At 41.4% G+C, this 14,745-nt stretch overlaps 1 protein-coding gene across 4 annotated transcripts in view; it reads left to right on the plus strand.

The window, feature by feature from the left end:
• STAG1 (STAG1 cohesin complex component) overlaps positions 1-14,745 on the plus strand; it is a 231,217-nt gene that overhangs the window by 62,349 nt on the left and 154,123 nt on the right. For 2 of the 4 annotated variants that reach the window (XM_069727957.1, XM_069727954.1), the window contains exon 2: positions 10,878-11,029. The exons of the other annotated variants lie outside the window; for them this stretch is intronic. The gene's annotated coding sequence lies outside the window, so the exon portion shown is untranslated. The remainder of the gene's footprint in view (positions 1-10,877; positions 11,030-14,745) is intronic. 4 annotated transcript variants of the gene reach the window in all.

The following is a 14,745-nucleotide window of genomic DNA, read 5'->3' on the forward strand; positions in this document are numbered from 1 at the left end:
CCGTAAAAAAAAATTCATATTAATTTTCACAAAAAAATGATCTTTTTGCCCCAAATTTTTTATTTTCCCAAGGGTAACAGGATAAATTGGACCCCAAAAGATGTTGGGCAATTTGTCCTGAGTACGCTGATACTTCATATATGGGGATAAACCACTGTTTAAGCGCATGGCAGAGCTCGGAAGGGAAGGAGTGCCATTTGACTTTTCAATGCAAAATTGGCTGGAATTGAGATCGGACGCCATGTCGCATTTGGAGAGCCCCTGACGTGCCTTAACAGTAGAAACCCACCACAAGTGACCCCATATTGGAAACTAGACCCCCCAAGGAACTTATCTAGATGTGTTGTGAGAGCTTTGAACCAACAAGTGTTTCACTACAGTTTATAACGCAGAGCCGTGAAAATAAAAAATATTTTTTTTCCACGAAAATGATATTTTAGCCCCCACGTTTTTATTTTCCCAAGGGTAACAGGACAAATTAGACCCCAAAAGTTGTTGTCCAACTTGTCCTGAGAACGCTGATACCACATATGTTGGGGGGAACCACTGTTTGGGCGCACAGGAGAACTCGGAAGGGAAGGAGCACTGTTTTACTTTTTCAAAGCAGAATTGGCTGGAATTGAGATCGGACGCCATGTCGCGTTTGGAGAGCCCCTGATGTGCCTAAACAGTGGAAACCCCCAATTCTAACTGAAATCCTAGCCCCAACCCTAACCCTAGCCATAACCCTAATGGGAAAAGGGAAATAAATACATTTTTTTTTACATTTTATTATTTTTCCCTAACTAAGGGGGTGATGAAGGGGGGTTTATACCTTTCCACGTGTGTGGTAAAATGGATAAAGCAGTTTTATTCTTCAGGTCGGTACGATTACAGCGATACCTCATTTATGTAATTTTTTTTATGTTTTGGCGCTTTTACACAATAAAAACTATTTTATATGAAAAAATAATTGTTTTTGCATCGCTTTATTCTGAGAGCTATAACTTTTTTTATTTTTCTGCTGATGATGCTGTATGGCGGCTTGTTTTTTGCGGGACAAGATGACGCTTTCAGCGGTACCATGGTTATTTATATCCGTCGTTTTGATCACGTGTTATTCCACTTTTTATTCGCCTGTATGATAATAAAGCAATGTTTTTTGCCTTGTTTTTTTTTTTTTTTTGCGGTGTTCACTGAAGGGATTAACTAGTGGGATGGTTTTATAGAGCGGGTCGTTACGGATGCGGCGATACCAAATATGTGTACTTTTATTGTTTTTTTTAATTTACATAAATGGATTTACTGGGAAATGTTTTTTTTTTTTTATTTGGGGATTTTTTTTTTTTTTATACATTCTATTTTTTTTTTTAACTTTCTACCATTGTCCCAGGGTGGGACATCACTGTATTAGATCAGATCGTTGATCTGGCAGTGTGCATAGCACTCTGTCAGAACAACGATCTGACAGACAAGCTTAGGTGGCTTTCCAGGTCATTTCATGACCCGAAAGGAGTCCAGCGGCCATCTTGGATCCGGGGACTCCTACCGGAGCAACGCGATCTCATTGCGTTGCTCCGGTGGGAGAGCGCAGGGAGCCCCCGTCCCTGCGCGATCCCCCTCTATGCCGCTGTCACTACTGACAGCGGCATCAGTGGGGTTAAATGCCCGCGATCGGCGATGGCGCCGATCGTGGGCATTGCTGTGGGGTGTCAGCTGTCATATACAGCTGACACCTGCACCCGATCACCGCGGTGCTCAGCCCGAGACCGCGGTGATCGGTGCGCCGTACTAGTACTGCTGCTGGCACAAATGCAGTGCCGGCAGCGCAGTACTAGTACGGCGCATGGCGCGAAGGGGTTAAAGTAACTACCTCTCACACTTCCAAACCGGAGGATTTCTTTAGAATGGTCTGATCTAATGTGTATGCTGGGGCCTCCTGCCACTCAGAATGCAGATAGCCAGGTAAATAAGGGTAGGTCATGTTGGATTTGAACTTGCCTGATCCTTTAGATCAGTTGTGAAGAACCTTTAGTTTCTGCCAGGGGCCATTTGGATATTTATACCATACTTCGGGAGCCATACAAATTGATCAACTTAAAAATGATAGTTATATTTGGTCAAATAGAATTAACTCGTAATGTGATGGCTGGAGCTGCGTCTCTTTGGTGCGGTGTGTGGTGTTAGATGGTACCTGCTTTTCCAGATTTGTCGATCTTGAGCACAGGTGACTCTTTGCAATAAGTTTTCGATAAAGCTCCCAGTTGTACCGAACACAGATGTATATTACACTGCTTCTCTTCTCTCGGTGGGAAATTCACGTTACATTTATAGAACTTGAGCATTGAGAGATCTGCTGTATAGGGTCTTGTGGGAGACACCAAGACTGCGGTATAGGGTCTCGTGGGATATCCTGAGTGCTGTATAGGGTCTCGTGGGATATCCTGAGTGCTGTATAGGGTCTCGTGGGATATCCTGAGTGCTGTATAGGGTCTCATGGGAGACTCACACTGCGATATAGGGTCTCGTGTGAGACGCAGAGACTGCTGTCCTCTGTGAGATGGGAGCACATTGCGCGCTAAGTCCGCCCATAATGTAAGTCCTGACCTTTTTAAATTAAAGGGCCGAGACAGTCAAAATGCAGCTGCTAGCCCAAACACTGGTCTTCAGCTCCAGGGCTGGAGAAAAGGTCCCTGCGGACCGTAAACGGACTGATTTCCCCACCCCTGCTTTAGATCTTAATGGCGTTAACCCACAGAGGCTGCGGCCTTCTCACTGTCCCTATTAAGAACGCATGGACAATCAAGTGGGCAAGATCGGAGGGCTAGGGTTCAGCTTAGTTATCAAAGGTGTGTGGACCTCTTTGATCATCAATGGGACAGCTCAACCAGTTAGTAACTCGACCACCCCTCCTCACCGGCTATCGAGGTAAGAAGGGCTCGTTCTGTTGGAGACTGATTCAGCATTTGAATAAAAATTACACTTTTATTTTTAGTCCGACAGAAAAAAACCATCTGTCCAGCACTGCCCAATGGGCACCATGACACAGCTCCTTTGTGCCAGCACGGTCCAGATGTCGCACGTGCATCCTGCACGACACATTGATTGTGCTGTGTAATGCTGCTCCTATAGATTGGGCTTGTGACCATTGTTGACCTCAAACATATTGTAGAAAGACTTAAATAGGACATTAGTGTGCGGGCTCAGTGGTATTGTTGTGACCCTCTTTGGCCTTTAGCTGTTTTCTGCTATTCACGATTATTGCTGAGGTTCTTCTCACTGAAAATGGTAAATATAAAGCGGCCAGCTTTTGTCTAGCTTTTCTAGAAGGAGTGTAATTTTCATTGAGTTGGGGAGATTATATACTTGGGTAAAAATAGCACATTATGTAATTATTTCCTCATCGTTAACTAGTTCCTTGTAGCTGCCTTATGATAGCAATAAACATCTGTAAATTCTTAAGGGATTATGCTTGCACTTAGGTGTGGCGTATGTGTATCACGGTGGCTGGCAGAGGGTGTGCAGCCGGCTGCTGCGCTGCACACAGATTCTTAGCCCATGTTCATAAGCTGCTCTTGGCAGTAAAGAAGCTGCTGACAAAAAGCAGTGTTTGCCGTGTTTTTTTTTTTTCTGCGGTTTTGTCTTTTATGCATGCAGGTTAAAAAAAAAAAAAAAAAAAAGTGTAACTTCCTGAGGTTTTTGTACCAAAACCGAAGCAGAACCTGATGCCTTCATTTTTGCTTCATTTTTGCTCTTACTCGTTTGCAGTTTGCAAAAACGCAGCAGTTTTCCAATTCTTGCAAGAAAAATAAAATGTTTGACGGAGATTTCTGAAATCTCACACAGCATTTGCTGGTACTGTAAAAGTTTGCATAAAAAAAGAAACGTGATCATTACATTTTCAATTAGCATTTTTCCAGAAGTCTAAAGGAAAAAGTGGCAGAAGAAAAAAAATACCTGGTATTTGCTGCATTTGGAAAAAAATGTAGTAAATATCCACATAAATGCGCCAGAAACGAGCAAAAAAAATGTTGTAATGCATTTTAAACTTATATACCGGTATATCTCCAATGTAGTTCTGTAGTGAAAATATCTAAATAGCATTCATTAGATAGTTTAGCTATATTTTCCTATAGGCTTGTTATTGAAATGTAAAAATGCAAGGTAAAAACAAGATCCAAAATTTGAGGTAATTCCTAATGGGAATTTTGTTCTGAGTCCACATGAAGGATAAAGGCTACATCCAGCCTGGTCTTCCAGCTGCTCTGTACATATCTGTACATTTATCTACAGTGGGTGCATACAGAGTTGCTTCATGAGTTTGTAAGGCCGAATTCCCATGTCAGTGTATCAGGGTGGATTTGATTTAAATCTAACTGATTTAAATCATGATTTAAATCACGATTTAAATCACTAGTCAGTAAGGCTTGATTTAAATCAGTGATTTAAATCAAAGTTTCTACCTAACTGAATTTGACTCCGCAGAGGTACCAGCCTCTTCTTCACGGCAAAAATGTTACAACATGAACAGAGTTGAGAAAAAGACCTTAATCCTATTGTTCTACAAACCTATGAATGCAGAATCAACCCCTTCAGTGCCAAGTCCAAGAAGTTAGACAATATGTTTCTGATTGTTTGGACTGGAATAGATCTGCACAACACAAGAAGAATGTGAATCTAAGTGTGAGGAGGAGGAAGGGCAAGCAGACAAGAAAATGAAAGTGAAACTTTGAGCACAATACTGCAGCATAGCCACAGACAAAGTTTCACTTTCATTTTCTTGTCTGCTTGCCCTTCCTCCTCCTCACACTTAGATTCACATTCTTCTTGTGTTGTGCAGATCTATTCCACTCCAAACAATCAGAAACATATTGTCTAACTTCTTGGATTTGGCACTGGAGGGGTTGATTCTGTATTCATAGGTTTGTAGAACAATAGGATTAAGGTCTTTTTCTCAACTCTGTTCATGTTGTAACATTTTTGCCGTGAAGAAGAGGCTGGGACCTCTGCAGAGTCAAATTCAGTTTTGAGAACTGCGTAAGTAAAGCGAGCGTCTGTGATAATATAGGAGAGAAACTGCCCACTAATCCTACAGAAACCTCTGGAAGAGCATGGCATTGTGAATGTTACACATATACAGCCTTTATTCTACTGAGTTAAACAACTCCGCTTTATCTCATGATGGAAGAACCTTTGGATGGTAAAATATTTTCCTCAAAAAGCAGTTTATTGAAAAAAATCCGATTTAAATAAAAAAAAAAATCCGATTTAAATAAAAAAAAATCCGATTTAAATAAAATCCGATTTTTTTATTTTTATTTTTTTAAAAAACCCATTGATTTTTATCCACCCTGCAGTGTATGAAGAAGACCCCACACGGCATTGCAGATGGCTCCCCAATACTCTGATCAGATCTCCGAGCAATTCATTGAAATGTATGACCCTCCTGCATATATCGCACCAAACTGGGACATATTTATTTTTTTGTGGACCATCAGTCTGACGTGAAAAAAGCACCATAGAATGAAATGCCCATGTGAATGAGGCCTAAGGGAAGGCAATGCTCCTGCTGCCATGAAGGACTCATGGAGAACAATTTGCTGCTAGAACCTATTTCCTAACTTCTCTATAGTCTGGTTATCACAGGACAACTGGTGCAAACCCTGATGGAGGTGTTGGGGGAGAGGCAGCAGACTGACCAGCAGGATGAGCAGAAGTGGCCTTTCATTGGAGCTCTGCATATACAGGGACACTCCTTTGGGGCAATAAATGTTGCCTAGAGGAAAAAAGTTAGCTGTACATTCTCCAGGGATTGTGGCTATAGATGATGCATGATTCCAAAATCAGGACCTTAGTAACATCTAACAGCCGCCGTGCACTTACTAGCCCTCTGCCTGTACTGTACGCACACTGGCTGGTGACCTGTGAGCACACTAAATATTATATTGATGGCCGCACCGCACAATATAAGCACGTTACCATCCACCTTTCATGTCCCCTCTATAGCAGGGTCCTCATTCCTCTGGGTATCTGACTTGTTACTCTGTAATGTCTCTATTGTCTGTACAAGTCCCCTCTAAAATGTAAAGGGCTGTGGAATATGTTGGCGCTATAGAAATAAAAAAATAGTAACATAGTAACATAGTTAGTAAGGCCGAAAAAAGACATTTGTCCATCCAGTTCAGCCTATATTCCATCATAATAAATCCCCAGATCTACGTCCTTCTACAGAACCTAATAATTGTATGATACAATATTGTTCTGCTCCAGGAAGACATCCAGGCCTCTCTTGAACCCCTCGACTGAGTTCGCCATCACCACCTCCTCAGGCAAGCAATTCCAGATTCTCACTGCCCTAACAGTAAAGAATCCTCTTCTATGTTGGTGGAAAAACCTTCTCTCCTCCAGACGCAAAGAATGCCCCCTTGTGCCCGTCACCTTCCTTGGTATAAACAGATCCTCAGCGAGATATTTGTATTGTCCCCTTATATACTTATACATGGTTATTAGATCGCCCCTCAGTCGTCTTTTTTCTAGACTAAATAATCCTAATTTCGCTAATCTATCTGGGTATTGTAGTTCTCCCATCCCCTTTATTAATTTAGTTGCCCTCCTTTGTACTCTCTCTAGTTCCATTATATCCTTCCTGAGCACCGGTGCCCAAAACTGGACACAGTACTCCATGTGTGGTCTAACTAGGGATTTGTACAGAGGCAGTATAATGCTCTCATCATGTGTATCCAGACCTCTTTTAATGCACCCCATGATCCTGTTTGCCTTGGCAGCTGCTGCCTGGAACTGGCTGCTCCAGGTAAGTTTATCATTAACTAGGATCCCCAAGTCCTTCTCCCTGTCAGATTTACCCAGTGGTTTCCCATTCAGTGTGTAATGGTGATATTGATTCCTTCTTCCCATGTGTATAACCTTACATTTATCATTGTTAAACCTCATCTGCCACCTTTCAGCCCAAGTTTCCAACTTATCCAGATCCATCTGTAGCAGAATACTATCTTCTCTTGTATTAACTGCTTTACATAGTTTTGTATCATCTGCAAATATCGATATTTTACTGTGTAAACCTTCTACCAGATCATTAATGAATATGTTGAAGAGAACAGGTCCCAATACCGACCCCTGCGGTACCCCACTGGTCACAGCGACCCAGTTAGAGACTATACCATTTATAACCACCCTCTGCTTTCTATCACTAAGCCAGTTACTAACCCATTTACACACATTTTCCCCCAGACCAAGCATTCTCATTTTGTGTACCAACCTCTTGTGCGGCACGGTATCAAACGCTTTGGAAAAATCGAGATATACCACGTCCAATGACTCACCGTGGTCCAGCCTATAGCTTACCTCTTCATAAAAACTGATTAGATTGGTTTGACAGGAGCGATTTCTCATAAACCCATGCTGATATGGAGTTAAACAGTTATTCTCATTGAGATAATCCAGAATAACATCCCTCAGAAACCCTTCAAATATTTTACCAACAATAGAGGTTAAACTTACTGGCCTATAATTTCCAGGTTCACTTTTAGAGCCCTTTTTGAATATTGGCACCACATTTGCTATGCGCCAGTCCTGCGGAACAGACCCTGTCGCTATAGAGTCCCTAAAAATAAGAAATAATGGTTTATCTATTACATTACTTAGTTCTCTTAGTACTCGTGGGTGTATGCCATCCGGACCCGGAGATTTATCTATTTTAATCTTATTTAGCCGGTTTCGCACCTCTTCTTGGGTTAGATTGGTGACCCTTAATATAGGGTTTTCATTGTTTCTTGGGATTTCACCTAGCATTTCATTTTCCACCGTGAATACCGTGGAGAAGAAGGTGTTTAATATGTTAGCTTTTTCCTCGTCATCTACAACCATTCTTTCCTCACTATTTTTTAAGGGGCCTACATTTTCAGTTTTTATTCTTTTACTATTGATATAGTTGAAGAACAGTTTGGGATTAGTTTTACTCTCCTTAGCAATGTGCTTCTCTGTTTCCTTTTTGGCAGCTTTAATTAGTTTTTTAGATAAAGTATTTTTCTCCCTATAGTTTTTTAGAGCTTCAATGGTGCCATCCTGCTTTAGTAGTGCAAATGCTTTCTTTTTACTGTTAATTGCCTGTCTTACTTCTTTGTTTAGCCACATTGGGTTTTTCCTATTTCTAGTCCTTTTATTCCCACAAGGTATAAACCGCTTACACTGCCTATTTAGGATGTTCTTAAACATTTCCCATTTATTATCTGTATTCTTATTTCTGAGGATATTGTCCCAGTCTACCAGATTAAGGGCATCTCTAAGCTGGTCAAACTTTGCCTTCCTAAAGTTCAGTGTTTTTGTGACTCCCTGACAAGTCCCCCTAGTGAAAGACAGGTGAAACTGTACAATATTGTGGTCGCTATTTCCTAGATGCCCAACCACCTGCAGATTTGTTATTCTGTCAGGTCTATTAGATAGTATTAGGTCTAAAAGTGCTGCTCCTCTGGTTGGATTCTGCACCAATTGTGAAAGATAATTTTTCTTGGTTATTAGCAGAAACCTGTTGCCTTTATGGGTTTCACAGGTTTCTGTTTACCAGTTAATATCCGGGTAGTTAAAGTCCCCCATAACCAGGACCTCATTATGGGTTGCAGCTTCATCTATCTGCTTTAGAAGTAGACTTTCCATGGTTTCTGTTATATTTGGGGGTTTGTAACAGACCCCAATGAGAATTTTGTTACCATTTTTCCCTCCATGAATTTCGACCCATATGGACTCGACATCCTCATTTCCTTCGCTAATATCCTCCCTTAAAGTGGACTTTAGTATTATTCATGTGCAGTGATCCTCAGGTATTTGTGACTTCAACTTTAAAAGATGGAGTGAATTTTCCGGCTCCTATTTTATCTTGTGGCTTTTCCTGCAGGTAGCCCTCCAGGAGAGATGGCCTGAGGTTAGATTTCTGACTCCTTGTAAAATCCTGCAAGTGGCGTCTCTTTATTACTTTTGTCTCTACACGTTTTAAGTTGATCCCCTTTAGGACTGTTAGGCTATGTTCACACGTCAGGATTCTTTGCAGAAATTTCCTGAACAAAACTGGACTTTTTTTGCAGGAAATCCGCTTGTTTTTTTTTTGCGTTTTTTGTGCGGATTTTTCGCGTTTGTTGAGCGTTAGCTTCCAGAACATACGGCTGCATGGAGACTTTGTCCGCCACAGTTATGTCGGTGTCACTGTTAGTTTGCAACACTTTAACTACTATGACATGCAAGTGGCAGATTTCCAAGTCTCCTTTTTTGCAGCTGGATTGTCTAGGTGCCATATTGTGACCCCATTCTCTTCTATAGCTCGGCAGCATAGCAGCGATGCCGAGCGACCTGGGGTCACTGAGAATGTTCATGTGTAGCCCGACCTTAAAATCTTACAACATAGCATTGATGGAATCCAAAAAAAAACCCACACAAAATCGTACAATGCGTCACATATGGTGTATTGGTAACTGAGTGCGAGGCCTGTGATTTAGAGTGGTGTTTTTATCGAATTAACACTTTGCCTTAAAAAAGGCAAAATGCTTCTCCGTACCCGTTCAGACAATCTGATCCAGTCTGCGTTGGTAACTCTAGAAATGTTAAATGCAACACCGTACTCAGACCGTGTGGGGGCATCACAACACAGAACCGGACCCCAATCAGAGGACTATAAAACATTCACACTCCTTATCTATGAACTGTTCCTACATTTATGGACACAACTGTTTATCACTCACATAATGGTAGTTTTGCTTTGTCACCTGTCTTATCTATGGCATTATTTCTTGGCTGTGTTGTGCATAAATATGTGATTCTTCAGAATTTGTATTAGTATATGCCTGATGAGACCTGTGTAGTCTCGAAAGCTTGCAATTTGTTACCATCTTTTCAGTTAGCCATTCAAAGGTATCAACCACTGAGGACTCTCAATTCTAAATATTTTTCTATCTACTGGCTAACACGGTACCAAGATATATATCTTTCCTACACCCTACTCTTGACATCCATGCGGCCTTGGGTTGAAATTCCCTTGATTTATGTATAATTTGCCAATAAATATGTTGTTGTTTGTTGTTGTTTTTTATTTTTTTTATTTTATTATTTGGACAGGTCCAGTTTCTGATTTGTGGTGACGTATGATGTGCCAGATGTTTTTACAAGAGCAGTAGGGATCCCTGTGCTGCGGCAACGTGTTAATATCATGCCGGTAGATGGGGATGGATACTTTTTAAAAAGCAAGAAATGTATGAGATGAATTCTGTAATATGTCTCACATTCTAGGTTTAAGTACAGATCGCAATGTCTGAACCAGCAGGGGGATCTCCTGACCTGATCACATGTATGCCTGTAAGGCCAGGTGCATGTGATCCGGAAGTAGCAGCTCTTTGGACGCAGTGAAAATGCATTGCACCCAAAGTGCTGCCGTCTATTGAACCCAGCTAAATCCGCATGTGTTCACTGAACCGTGAGTATTCCCCACATTCATTACATTCTACTGGTGAAATTTCTCTTGTGGAGGCTCGCATCTCCGTAAGAGAAATACGGTAGACATGCTGCGGTCTGTAAAGAAACGTTGCATGTCCGTCTCCGCAGGTGATCTGCAGGCGTCTGATTTTCTTGAAATCCCTTCCACTACACTAACATCTGGCCACTGATGGTTAGACGCTGCATAAGTTTGTCAAATCCGCAGCAACTTTGTATCTTTAGGCTATAGAGTTATGTTGGGTGTGTAAAATGGGCCTTAGAATGAGACTATATCCCATTGCCCAATTCTTGATTTATTGCTGAATTTCTTGGAAAGGCACCACTCGCAGATGCTGTGGAGCTGTACATTCATGGAGATCGCAGATACTTGGGCCTCATTCTGTCGTCCGTGATTTTTCTTGTAGGAAAAAGCATGGATTGTTGACTTGGATCAGTTTCATCAGTGTTCGGTCAGTGGGCCAGCTTTTACCGTCAATGGTTTCATCTCGATTTCTCACCGATGAAGGGGCGGGGACCTGCCGGCTTCTTGTACGTGGAGTATTTGGTGCTAGTCAAGGTCAGTACAAGGATTTCACACACATGACCATGTGCCATGTCAGTGGTTTTCATGGACCTATAGACTTGTATGGGAAATTTTGATCCGCGACTCCAATAAAAATCTTGACTTTTTTTTTTTTTTTGTGGACCATTGATCTGCAAAAAAAGTATATCATTTTCTATTTGTGAAAAGCAAGGATGGAGCGAGTTGAGGTGGAAATGTGTGGACAGGTCCTGCTTCATATACTGCTCACTTATTTAATGGTGACTGTTCTATTTCTCTGTAAATTGAGCGGCTTACCCGTGACGATTGATCGTGTGCGACTTTGTCTCTTTTTTTGCATTGTTTTATCTGTCAGTTTATTGTATTTCGATGTGAATGATTTTTTGCTTTTCTGTCTTGTATAAAGCGCTTCCAGATTTTCTTACATTAAGAAAAAAAAAATTCTTTAAGCTGATGTGCCTTGTGAATGTTTAAGGAGAAATCTTTTCCTTCTGTAGTCAGGTAACGGAGTGGAGCTGAGTAAGTGGTTGAGACCTTTAAATTGGGAAGTTTTCCTACTCCGATGATGACTTTAAGTGTCTCTGCTGTGATTTCTTCCCTAGTAATGATCACATTAAAAATCTCTAATTGAGAAGTTATGCTTTATTGCTTTATTCCGTTCAGTAAAGTCTTTATGGGGAAGCTGTCATCACCACAGTTTTGCTGTATTCGGACTGTAATAGATCTGTGAATGGGAACTATACAGGTATTTGCTTAGAATGGTATTTTATGCTTCAGACTAAATTGTTTCAGAGGAACGGCAATGGCCCCATTGAAATGAATGATAGAGCCGTGTTACTCTGCGCCACCGCTGCCCCGTGGATGGAGTGATGGGACCACAAGGGGCTGCTGTGAAAAGCTCTGAACCTGTGTAGCTATGAGGTCTCTGCCGTTTATTGTTGTCATTATTGTATAATTGTAAGAATCAACCGTTACAAAATGTCTAATGAATTTCATGACACTAAATGGAAGACGATCACTCAAGCAGATTTCTTGCACCGATCAGCAAAATATTCTGTCGGACCCCCTTGTGGCACCAAAACAGATGTGACCCAAGACTTTGGACGGTGTCCTGTGATGTATAACAACAAAATGCACTGGATTTTGCAACCCCCAGCTTGTTCACTATTGCAGCAGATGAACCAACAAATGTTTTCCTTGCAGACTTCTACCAGATTTTCCCGTGGCCAATTCATGCCTTGTAATCGCGGCTTGTTTTTCTTATGAAGCTTGTAGGTGCAGTTGGTTTTTGACACATTATAGCTAAAGATTCATGTATTCGATGAATAAATGATACATTTCTGCAAACTATCCATTTATTCCTCATCACATAGAAAGTAGAGAAATCGGATTGTGAGTATTCGTGGTATTCAAGCATGGAAGAATGCCGCACCATCCACTGGTCAACAAGTAAGCCATGCAAAAGAAGTGTAACTGCACTTCTGGGTGACATGTCTTAAAAAGCTGTTATGGCTGTGTGTAGGCAAAATAACACTTCTGGCCGTAGGATTACGTATCCGCTGTTAGCAGTGATTTCCTCTGTACCAGGAGCCTTCTACGTCTGCTGTCCTTCAGCTTCTCCCACCTTTCCTTTCTGTTGACTTAAACAAGCAGCAGGTGTAAGTTGATCTCTCACTGCACAGGTAGATTGAGTGATCTGTAAGTTGATCTCTCACTGCACAGGTAGATTGAGTGATCCGTAAGTTGATCTCTCACTGCACAGGTAGATTGAGTGATCTGTAAATTGATCTCTCACTGCACAGGTAGATTGAGTGATCCGTAAGTTGATCTCTCACTGCACCGGTAGATTGAGTGATCCGTAAGTTGATCTCTCACTGCACAGGTAGATTGAGTGATCCGTAAGTTGATCTCTCACTGCACAGGTAGATTGAGTGATCCGTAAGTTGATCTCTCACTGCACAGGTAGATTGAGTGATCCGTGCAGAGACAAAAAAAGACAAATCATAAAAGAAGTTGCTTTTTTTTCTTCACTATGCAGGCGGCGTTCACGTTAGTACAACGTATGATGGATGTGTCAGACACGAGTGTGCAGTATGTCTGTCTCAGAATTTCAACATATACATCATCTCCATCTGCGAGATTTCCTGAGCACGCTCGGGGGTCCTCCGAGTATTTTTTAGTGCTCAGGGATTGTTTTCCTCACCTCAGCTGAATGATTTATATCTGTTAGCCAGCATAAGTAAATGTGGGGATTCCCTAGCAACCAGGCAACCCCCACATGTATTTATGCTGGCTAACAGATGTAAATCATTCAGCTGAGGCGCTGAAAACTAAATCTCCGAGCACTAAAAATACTCGGAGGACCCCTGAGCGTGCTCAGGAAATCTCGAGTACTACTATCACTACTATTAGCAGATCTTTCTGCAGGAAGCATTTGGCAGCCACATTTCGGCCTCCCAACCCATAAATAAAGATGAGAAAAGCTGTACGTGCGAGATGTTAGCAAGTTTCACAAAAGACGATTATTGCTATTGAAAAAACAAACTTGTATCTGGAATTACGTGAAAAATGAAAGTGGTGAATGATGAACCCGCCGTTTAGTAAGGCCGGGTACTCAGCACATTGTCGAGAACACATGGTGTTTGGAGTCGAGATAATAAATCTGTTCTTTGTTTCCCTCATTACACATATTTATTTAGCATTAGTTACCAGTCATCTGTCAGTGCTGGAAGCAGAGGCTGATTGATAATCCGACCGTGCCAGGTAGCCAGATCCTTTCAACATGAAGTCTGACATGTTCCTTTCTGATGTATGTTTGTCTCGTCTTGATTAATTATTCATATGAATGTAACTAATGCGAAAAAGGAATCAGGATGTGTAAATTGGTCACGGAGAATATTTGTGCCATACTATGGAGTGTGGGCACAGCTTATCATAAAAACTGGCAGATTTAAAGGGACATTCCACTTTTTGGGGTACTAGAATGAATGAATATACAGTATATATTCATCTTACATGCATGCATTTTGAACACTGATTTTTCAATTGCTGTCATTTAAACATTTTGTTCCATCTGCCTCTTTTATAGTCTTGTGTGCTTCACGGACTATTGCTGGCTGCAGAATGAGTTAACTGAGAATCCATCATTGAGCTTGTTCTGTTGGGTTGATGGAGTAACTCTTAGATCAGCCTTTTCTGAGCTCCTTATTGATTACAGTCCACATCAGAGTTGAATGTGCAGGAAAACAAAGAGCCTGTAAAAGCAAAACTGTAGAAAATTTTTAATTACTAATTACTTTTAAGTCAAAATACATCAATTTAAGTGAAGTTAAAAAGTCTAGATCTCCTTTAAACCCTACAAAATGCTTATTTTAATATTTCTCACTATGTGCTCACATTTTTATGTTGCTGGAATTTAGAAACCAAAAATTATAAAGTGAATACAGTCTAAATATTTGGACTCAAACACGGGGACCCCCCGTGATAATGACAGTGCAGCCCTATGAACCCCTTCTTCCAGATCAATTGTGGGGGTGGTGGCGCCAAGAGTTGTGCATCTGACTGTTGTCCTCTATCAGAAGATGCACGGTAGCCTTGTCTTGTCATTGTTGCTGGCACCCATCGGCTACGACATTATCCCACCTGAATCCCGCCGATAGTCACAGGAGAGTTTCTGCCCGCGTCACTCCTAACAATAGTTGCCGGCTTCATTACTGAAGATCCTTGCCAGT

This window comes from Ranitomeya imitator, chromosome 5, assembly GCF_032444005.1.
Source record: "Ranitomeya imitator isolate aRanImi1 chromosome 5, aRanImi1.pri, whole genome shotgun sequence".
Taxonomy (NCBI): Eukaryota; Metazoa; Chordata; class Amphibia; order Anura; family Dendrobatidae; genus Ranitomeya; species Ranitomeya imitator.